This window comes from Enhydra lutris, unplaced genomic scaffold, assembly GCF_002288905.1.
Source record: "Enhydra lutris kenyoni isolate GAN:26980312 unplaced genomic scaffold, ASM228890v2 scaffoldscaffold17, whole genome shotgun sequence".
Lineage (NCBI taxonomy): Eukaryota > Metazoa > Chordata > Mammalia > Carnivora > Mustelidae > Enhydra > Enhydra lutris.
The window spans coordinates 11,610,079-11,620,779 of record NW_019154101.1 but is presented as its reverse complement, the minus strand read 5'-3'; positions in this window follow the sequence as shown (position 1 = coordinate 11,620,779).

The following is a 10,701-nucleotide window of genomic DNA, read 5'->3' as shown; positions in this document are numbered from 1 at the left end:
TGACCACAGGTTGCAGAACAAACACAGAGCGCTGTTTTCACTTTTAGCCTCTTGTTCATAAAAGCGATAGTCCTCTTCAGATTTCTCTTGGCTAGCAAAAACAGGTACAAATGTAGGTCTTTCATAAAAACAAAGTGCGGTAGGACAGACTTTTGAAAAGGGAGGGATACCTGCCTATATATTTCATACGTCTCTAAAATTTGGTTCTGTTTCTCTAGAGAACAATAGTACAATAGGTCTGAAGATATGTTGTTTCCTTGCTCGGGACAAAATCATTCTTAATACCCCTTCCTTCCTTCCCTCCTTCCTTCCTTCCTTCCTTCTAGCAGGGAGTCTGCTTCTCTCTCTCTCTCCACCTCTCACCACCGCTCATTCTCTCTCAAATAAATAAATAAATATCTATAATTAAAAAAAAAAAAAAGAAGTGAAGTTAGTTCTTCCTCAGCTATGCACCATGTAGTTAGCCAAATCTAAAACTACGTGTGTCAGATGCCTGAGTGGCTCAGTCGGTTAAGCATCTTAGGCTCAGATCATGATCTCAGGGTCCTGGGATCCAGTACAGAGAACCACATCGGGCTCCTTGCTCAGCAGGGAGCCTGCTTCTCCCTTGGCCTGCCTCTCCCCTTCCTTGAGATTGAGCGCGCGCTCTCTCTCTGACAAATAAATAAAATCTTTAAAAATAATGGAAAATATTCCTCTAAAATAAAAGACTACGTATGTTTGCAATGACAAAAGACTGTGGAGACAGCCAATATGTCCAACCACATGATGTAGTACCGTGCAATGGTCAAGGGAATGGGGGTCCTTCTCCGGACTGATGTAAGATACACTGAGCGGGAGAAAAAAAGCAAGGTGCCCTGCACTGGGTTTCTATTTGGATGGGTGATAGGAATCTATGCATACTTGCTTACAAGTCCATAGTCCCTCTTCCACAATCCCCAAATCCAAAATCTCTGAAAACCAAGTCTTTTCTTTGGTCTGTGGCAAATTTGCGTGGTAGTAAAACCGGACCTAAAAGGATGTGAAGACATTTGTGGTTGTTCTTTATTCTGTTATCGTCCTGTTTTCCTGGGACTGACAGGGTTCCTTGAGCAGAGCTGGAACTTTCAGTGCTCAAACCAGGATTATGAGTCATCCTATACAGAACCTGTAGAGAGGGTGGGGGAAGGGGGCGTAACTGAGTACAGGTAGATGTTTGTCCTTATCTGTCTGAAATCAGAAAAGCTCTGGATTCGGAAACCGATCTGTCCCCAAGGGTTTGGGATGAAGGACTGGACCTGGACGTTGATGGTCTATCTCTGGCAGGAGACACGGGAACCAGCACCAGCGCCTGGGAAGGAAATGGGTGGGTGCAGGGCGGAGATAGGCTGCAACATTTTCCCCCGCATATTATTTCGCATCTTTTGACTATGAACCATGTGAAGGCATCGTCTCCTAACAAAAATAAATACAGGAAATTATGGAAAAGCAGAACTCTCTGCACGTTTGACTAAACTACAAATAGAATCTGAAAGATTTGGAAAAACTGAAATCTCGGTGCTACCGTGGTGGGCGCCGTCAGAACAATATTTGTCTTTCTGATTCTGCTGATTCCAGCGTATCCTGTCCTCAGAGCCACTTCGACCACGGAGCCCCGGTTTGGGAGTCCAGACACTTGCTCTTAGTTTGGTAAACTAGGAACGCTGAGTGCGTCTCTCCCTCCCGGAGCAGCAGGTGGCCCAGGGCTCTGGCTTCAGGAGCCGGCTCCGCAGCCCCGGGCGATTTTTTTCCTGGTTAGTAGTGGTTATTATTATTTTGAAAAATCAAGAACAATCGTGCAGAGCAAGTAGAAACAGGCTGGGTCAGCTGAAAAAATGCCCACACGCTGCCGCCCCGGGTCTCTGGGTGATATAATTAGCCGGTTGTATCCAGCGGTGAGTGGGCGGCTCGCTCCCCTAGCACCAGCAAGGCCAAGGAGATGATGTAACAAAAGGCTAGCCCGGGCAAGGCCGAGCCTGAGCTGGGCCTCCGGAGATGCTGACGCGACGCTCTGCGGCGGGAGCGGGAAGGGAATGGCGGAGGGGGGCGGGGGACGGGGTAGAGTGGAGCCGGGGCGGGCGGGGGTGGGGGGTGGGAGTGGGAGGTGGAGAGCGGGGGTGGGGAAGGGAGAGAGCCACATTGGGGTGGGGGCGCGGGTCAGGGCTGCCGGGGTGGGGGTGCTGAGGGCCCCGAAAGGGAAAGCCAGCCTTCTGTTCCACCCAGCCTTGCGCACCCCTCCTGCCCCCCACCCTTACTTGTCTCATGCTCACCCGGGTGGAAAGGTCTGACCAGAGCTTCTAGAGCCGAGGAGACTGGCTGAACTTCATCCGGGTTCCCAAAGCTGTGAGGGTGGAGAATGCGGATGATTCAGCCACCGGGGAGATTTTTCAGAACACCTGTGAACTTGTGTCACTGGCTGCCCCTCGCCCAATTTTAATTCCAGAGGTTCAGATAGGACCAGACATTGGAATATATTTTTTCATCGTAATATTGACTATTACAAAAATATATTATGAGGAATAAACCTACCTTGCTTCCTAGAACCCCCTGCCCGGGGCGGGGGGGTGGGAGGAGGGCAAGCAGGCGATACACAGCACACCTCCAGGGGACACGGTCCACACAGCCCCTGGATGTGGGTGACACAGTCCTTGTTTATTGTGTCTTCTTCCAGAGAAAGCCCGTGTGCTTGTGGGATCTGAACATTTTTCAGAAGGGGGTTCCCTTTCCTCCCAGTCTGTAGGTTGAGGCACACTGAGCTGAAAGGAACAAGTTCTAATGGGGGGTCTGGCCTCTACAGAGTGATAAAGGAGGAGTGGGTTCTTCTTCAAGTCTTCCCACAGCAAGCTCCCCCCATCCCCTACCAGGTCAGGTCCAGGCGGGGTCCCACAAACCCTGGGCAAAAACCTGTCAGGGTCTCTATATCCTCATTTCAGGCAATAAAAGTCCCTCTCTTAGTAATCCTCCTAGGCCCTCAGGCAGTTTTCAGATGGATTTGCTGAGTAAGGGTTTTTCCTGCATTTCAGTGTTCTCAGCAGACTTTGATGTTAACTAGTAAAAACAAAACAAAACAAAACAAACCTGTGTACCAGAGAGGGGAAACTGGGTCCTGCTGTGCGGCTTTAGACAAGTCACACTGTCTCTTTGTGTCCTGGTTTCCTCCTTTGGGAACAGAGGTATGTCAGGCCTACCTCATGTTTTTTCATACTCTCAGGGAGGTTGGAAGATCACGGATATGAAAGCACCCATTTTACAGATGAAGATATTGAAGTCCAAGTTAATGCAGCTCAGAGGTGGCACTGTTCCTCTTGTGGTGAGATCCAGAAACTCGGCAGGAAAACATCCTCTTATAGGAAGATGGGAGACAGAGCGAAGGGCTCTGATGTGCCTCTGTCCCCTGCTATGGCAGAGACAGCCTGCAGGTCACCACCAATCTGAGCCCCTATCCAGCGACAGCATAGACTCTTGCATCTAGGCAGGGATGCATGACAAATTCTCACCTATGAAATATGGGTGGGAAATGTTGCATGTCACTTCAGAGCCAGATGTGAAGAAATGCATAGGCCTTCTTCCTCCTTCCTCCAGCTGGAAGCAGAGATCTTGATGTCCTAGAGGATGGTAGAGCCAAGGGCCAGAAAGAGCCCGAATCCCCAAATCACCTCATGGAGCTCGGCTACTTGCCAACCAGAACACCTTAGTTGTATTCATGTGTGTGGGAAAAATAAATGTCTTTGGGTTGTCTTGAAAATCAATTTGAGGGGCACCTGGGTGGCCCAGTCTGTTAAGCATCTACCTTCGGCTCAGGTCATGATCCCGGGGTCCTAGGATCCAACTCTGTCTTTGGGATCCCTGCTCAGCGTCTCCCTCTCCAACTGCCCCTCCCCCTCACTCTTGCACTTTCACTCACTCTCTCTCTCAAAACAAATAAAGAAAATCTTTTAAAAAATCAGTTTGAGAGTTTATCTGTTACCATGGCTAGTGACATCCTCATACACACCCCCATTTTCTTCCTAAGCCCAGCCCTGAGCTGCTTTCGTGTACTCAGGAGGAGACATGGACAATTTTTCCTTCCAGCAAGGGCAGGGTTGTTAGAAACCACCAAGTGTGGGGAAAGGAAGACGTGGTCTCCTCCTTAGCTCCGAGATTGGGGCCACCAGGATTTGGGGCCTAGGGGTTGCAGCTGTTGGCATTCTGCAATGGCTCTGGTGACATTATGACCATGGTTGACACTCAGACACATCCCAGGGAAGCATAGACAAGGACAAGCAGCTGATGGGAGGGTGGGGCCGCAGCCAGAGCCTTGGGTCTCCCCCTCAACCCCAGCCAGCACCTCCTGGGGCCTCCATTTACCCCATCTGTAATATGAGTCAAGGAATGAGGAGCAAGGGAAGGGGGGATGGTGGGGAGTGAGGTAAGAATCTGAAATCACTTTCTAAGACTCCACACTGCTGTGCCATCCAAAGAGCCAAACCCAAGACCCTTAGGACTCTGATTTATGCAGGGGATATTCCTTGGAAGGTGCTTAAAGATAACTCATTAGGGAAGAAAACAACGGAAGGTCGCACAATTCCGACTCCTTGGGAAATCATCCAGAAGGTGATTCTAAGCTAAGAGGCCTGGGAGACGGGTGGCTTGGGGGCATTGAAGGCCAGCTCAGAGGACCGAACTCCGTGTCAGTGGGCAGTTCCCCTTGCCATCATATGCCTACTCTCAGGTGTCCAGTATCTGAAATTCTACCATTAGTGCTTCATTAATTTGGATGCTTGTTTGTTCCTCCACAAAAATGCAAGCAATGATAATCCCCAACATTTGTTCCGTGTCTTAGATTTGTTCCAATAATCCTGAAAGAGGCCCAGACATTGGGGGTGGCATTTCTTAATCACTTCCCCTGACAAGAAGATGGCGGGCAATTCTACTCCTAGGTGTATATCCAAGACAAACGCTTCCACAGGTACTCCCAGAGAAATGGTTAAGGATAGTCATAGCAGGGGCGCCTGGGTGGCTCTGTCTGTTAAGCCTCCAACTCTTGATCTCAGCTCAGATCTTGATCTCAGGGTCGTGAGTTCAAGCCCTGCGTTGGGCTCCATGCTTAAAAAAAAAAAAAAAAGTCAGAGCAGCCGAGTGCTTGATAACATAACGTTGGAAGTAACCCAAGTGCCCCATGAGAAGCAATGGGGACCACTGGATGTTAAAGAATGGTGAAAATGATCAAACCCCATTTTAATTAAATATTACGACACAACAAACCATGCTACAGCATAGTGACAACCACAATCTTTACTTTCTCACAAGTCTATAATTTAGGCAACAGCGCATTGGGAATGGCTTGTCTCTACCCCACACGCCTTTGACTGGGGAGGTTCACCTGAACGATCAAGTTTCAGGATGGTCCCACTCATAAGGTGGGTCCATCAAGCCTGGCCGTCAGCCAGGAGATCAGCTGGGGCTATTCGGGGAGAGTGTGTGTGGCGGGGGTAGGGGTGGGGGAGGGGCTCAGGGATCTTGCACGTGCCTCTCCACATTACTTCTCACAGCATGGTGGTCTTAGAGTCCTCAAATGTCCCACATTTATCTCAAGGCTTCAAGAACGCAAAAGCAGAAGTTGCTAGATCTCTTTCAGGCTTAGGCCTGGAAGGGGTACAGGATATTTCTGTCCCATTCTGTTGGCCAAAAGAGCATGAAACAGACAGATTTAAGGGGAAGCAGCTACAAAAGAGTGTAAATACCCAGAGGTGTACTTTGCTGTGTGCCACAGACTTCTATGAACTGCAACTGCCCAGAGCCACATGGATAAACCCTTTTTTTAAAAAGATTTTATTATTTATTAGAGAGAGAGAGACAGAGAGAGAGCATAAGCAGGGGCAGGCACAGAGGGAGAGGGAGAAGCAGACTCCTCAGTGAACAGGGAGCCCCACACAGGGCTCGATCCCAGGACCCCAAGATGATGACCTGAGCTGAAGTCGGACGCTCAATGACTGAGCCACCCAGGTGCCCCCCACCCCCATGGAGAGATTGTAGGTAGGTTATCGTGCAGTAACAACCTCCACATTTCAGTGGCTATGCAATAAAGGGGGTATTTCCTTCTCACATACATTCCCCACATGAGTCGGAAGGGCACTCTGTTCCACATGATCTCTGAGGAACCCAGGCTGCTGGAGGCCCCACCATGTTGACATGGCATCATCTGGGACATGAAACCTCACCTTTGCCACAGCCATGGAGGCCAGAAAGCCTGGAGAGTTTCACTTGGCCTCAGCCCTGAAGAGACAAAAGTCACTGAAACTCACATTTCATTGACCAGAACAAGTCACATAACCCTGTCTAACATGCAAGGATGAGCTGGGAGCACATAGAACAGTGGACCGGCATGACTGTCTTGGCCACATGTGATAAAACTATGGAAAACAAAGGAAAGTTCAACATAGAATTCAAGGTAGTGTTTACTACAGGACAGGGAGGGACTCACAGGAAGGTGTCAGTGATGTTCTAGTTCTTGTAATGTTCTAGTTCTTGGGGTGAGCAATGAGTGTTAATTGTGTGTGTGTGTGTGTGTGTGTGTGTGTGTGTGTGTGTGTGTTAAATATATATATATTTATATAAATATAATTTATATAAATATAAATTTTATATATATATATATATATATATATATGAATGAATGAGTGAATACATGAATAAATAAAAAGAAAGGATTCAGAAGCAGTGACATTGAAGCCTAATCTCAGAGTACAGGCTAAAAATGGCACTTTCGTAAATATTCAGTGAACTCTGGCTGAGGCTGCTAGGCCTCAAAGGTACAAAGATGAATAAAATATGGGCTCAACCCCTCCAGATTCCTGGCTCAGGGAATACAGTTGGCACACAAACCAAGCAAGCCAGCAAGGCCCAGTGGAATGGATTGCTCACCAGGAGCTCCGGGAGCCAGAGGGAGCCCTGAGAAGGCCTCCCTCTGAGGGGTCATGTAGGTTGGGTCTTGCAGCTTGGGTCATGCAGGATCAATAGGAGTTCAGCACGTAGAGAAAGGAGTGGAGGTGGCATAGGTTGGTGAGGAATACTCATTCTAGGAACAGGGAACAATATATGCGAGGCATAGTGAGCCCTTCATTCCTCAGGTGGTCTGTGTTCACAGCACTTCCTGTGCCACCCAGAACCCTCTGCAGGACCCAGGCACTCATTCTCCCTGCTGGTTGTTGCTAATGCTTATAGGAATCAGCCTCAGATAAGGGAGCTCTCTCACCCAAGCTCATCCCATCCCCTAATTCAGGGGCAGCCACATCCAAATGATTGGTCAAAGCAGGAGAATAAAGGCCCAGCCCCCTTGCTTCAATTCAGGGAACTCTGAAGGATATCCCAAATCCAGAGCTCCCTGTGGGATCAGCTGGAGCCTCTCTAGGGCCTCTGATCTCCATCACAGCCCAACTCATCTCTCTGTCGGATCCTGTTTCTTTTACATCCCCACAGGTGTTGAGTGGGGATGCACTCCCCAAGAAACCTCCTTCAAGCATATCTCCACTTCAGAGTGTTTTCTAGGAAACCTGCCTAAGATACTCACTAAAGTGTAAATGATTACTCAATTTCAAGGGATGCTTTCCTGAGGGTGCTTGTATAGCAATCGGTAATAATAGCTAATCATCACAGAGTGATTTCTATATGCTAGGCACTATGCCTATATGAGCTTATTTAATAAAGAAAAGAAGGAATCATGCCAAAGGAATGAATTTCTAATGGAGAAATTTCAGACTTAGGGAAGGTGAAATTGTCAGGTTAGACAGACTGGAAGTGTTTGTGTGACCCATATTCTGTCACAGGTTTCTCTGTCTCACTGTTTAATAGTCCTGATCTTTTGTACTGGTTGACTGGCTGGGCAAAGCCCCCAGCAAGTCAGGGTTGGGGCTCTCAAACTCATTCTTCCTTAAAAAAAAAAAAAAAAAAGGAAGAAGAAGCAGGACTTCTCCTCAGTAGTGCAATAAATATTTCTGTTCTGTCTTTTTTCTAGGGTCTCACTTCTTAGGAGCCTGTGTGGAGGTGAATTCCTCTGAAAGCCTAGTACCCCTATTCGGGACTCCCCGGACATGTTCTGAGAAATGGCGACATTGTTCCTAGTACTTCCTCTCCCTTCCTGGGCAGCTCCTGTAGCCACCCTTACATCTTCCTTCTTTAGACTTGGGCTTTCCAGCTTTCCCTTCTGTTATTACCTCCCTCCTGGTGGAGGGGCTGACCTGAAACCTCTTGCTCTCCAGGCGGAGCCTCCCTCCATCCTTAAGCCGACACCTTCCTGGGGAGCATGCCCGGGCAGCAGGCAATAGCCCCGACTAGCCTCCAGCCCTCAGGAACATGTCCCAACATGTTGAGCACTGGCCTGGAAGGGGGTGGTGGCTGTTCTGTCTTTCCGGCTGCCAGCTTTGGGACAAAGGGGCAATGGTAGGACACAGGAGACCCCCAGAGACCCCAAGGAGACTTTGGTCTGAATTTCTCTGAACAGAAATATGAGGTTTGCAGCAGATCCCTTGGGACTAGCCTGGCCTGGGATCTGGAGTGTGTGTGTGTGTGTGTGTGTGTGTGTGTGTGTGTGTGTGTGTGCACACAGGCAATTTTTGCATTAGATCTTGTGTGTGACTTCTAACAACTTGCTCTCTTGCCCTCTTCATGGCAGAAGTCCTCCTTTAAGGACATACCTGGCTATACACTCAAGTGTATGGTTGGAAACTTTTTAAAAAAGTACTGAACAGTATTAGATACTTAGTAGGTACTTAATAAATATTTGTTGAGTTCTGTTGTGGTGGTGGTGGTGAGCTAGAAGTTATAAAAAAAAAAAAAAAACCACAAAATTCACTTCCCAACAGCAACAACAAAAAGAATTATTTCATTGTGAAGTTCAGTGCCACAAAACTTTAAATAATTCAATACAAACCTTCATTAAAAAAAATTTTTCCCCCAAAGTAAACAGACAGACAATATCAAGTCTATTTGAAGTGCTTGAAAACCAAGGGGATTCAAGGCAGTTGGAGGATATGCTTGTCTTCTGCTGGACATTTGACAACCCAGCTTTTGGGTATGTGTGTGTTTTGGGGATGGGGGCGGGGAAGCGATTGGTCCTGGGGTCTTGGCCTTTGTGAGGCCCTCCTGATGTCCAGGTATAGTCCTGGTCTGAGTCCAATAACAGGCAGGCAAGGGAGTCTGGTGCTGTGCCTTCCCACCCCTACTGGGGCTCCTATGCCAGCAGCAGAGAAGACCTGTCCTCCCTGAGGTCAGCTGCGTTAGAGGAAGAAGATGGGGCATGTCTGGGCAGAGATTTCCAGACACTGAACAGTCCTAGATGTCAGTAATTGTAGCTGCTCCAAGCCTGGGTTCTATTTTTTGGAGGGATTTCTGTTCAAAGTAACATTCTGTTCTCTGTAATTTAAAAAAAAAAAAAAAGATTTTATTTATTTGACAGAGAGAGAGAGGGATCACAAGTAAGCAGAGAGGCAGGCAGAGAGAGAAGGAGAAACAGGCTCCCTGCTGAACAGAGAGCCCAGTGTGGGGCTTGATCAGAGGACCCTGAGATCATGACCTGAGCCTAAGGCAGAGGCTTAACCCACTGAGCCACCAGGTGCTTTCAAAAGATTTAAAAATTTATTTTAGTGTTCTATTTTTTTGTTTGTTTGTTTGTTTAAAGTAAGCTGTATGGGATGCCTGAGTGGCTCAGTCCATTAAGGGTCTGCCTTCAGCTCAGGTCATGATCCAAGGGTCCTGGTATAAAGTCCAACATCGGGCTCCTCGCTCAGCAGGGAATCTGCTTCTCCTTTTGCCTGCTGCTTCCCCCTGCTTGTGCTCCCTTGCTCTCTCTCTCTCTCTCTGGCAAATGAAGAAATAAAATCTTAAAAAAAAATAAATAAAGTAAGCTCTATGCCCAACATGGCCCTTGAACTCAGACCTTGAGAGCAAGAGTCATACGTTCTCCTGACTGAGCCAGCCAGGCACCCACCCCTGTTCTCTGCCATTTTTTAAAAGCAAAAACTACAAATGTTTTAGGTGAAAGGAGGAAACAAAAATGGGGTGCAAGAAGGGCTAGTGGTGGAAAGTGGGTGGGAGGAAATGGTCACCTCACTTGCTTCTGACCCACCAGCAAGAAGCACAAGTGGACGTTTCCAGAATTATCTTTCATCAGTGTCACCTCTGTACACTGCCTGAAAATGAGGGGTACTGGGGCTTCCCTTTCTAGATCCACTTTTAATAGAGAGGGCAACAAGCAGAGAGCTGGGGGAGGCAATAGGCCTATGCTCCAGTCAGAGCTATTTATTTACTGTGTGACCTGAGTCAGGTCACTGAACTTCTCTGAGCCTCAGTTTCCCCAGGAGTGTAAGTGAATTGTTTGGGAGAAAATCCAGGAGATAATTTGCTTACCAAATCCTCTCCCCTTCCTAGCCAACAAATCTGTTGCAATCAGGGGCATCTGGGTGGCTCCGTGGGTTAACCATCTGCCTTTAACTCAGGTTATGATCCAGGGGTCCTGGGATTGAGCCCCAAATTGGACTCCCTGAATCAGCGGGGAGCCTGCTTCTTCTTCTCCCCTTCCTTCCCCTCTCCCCTTCTCTCTCTCCCTTTTCCCCTGCCCCTGCTCTTGCTTCTCTCTCTCACTCTCTCTCAAATAAATAAGTAAAATCTTTAAAACAATCTCTTGCAATCATAGAGATCTCTGCTGTT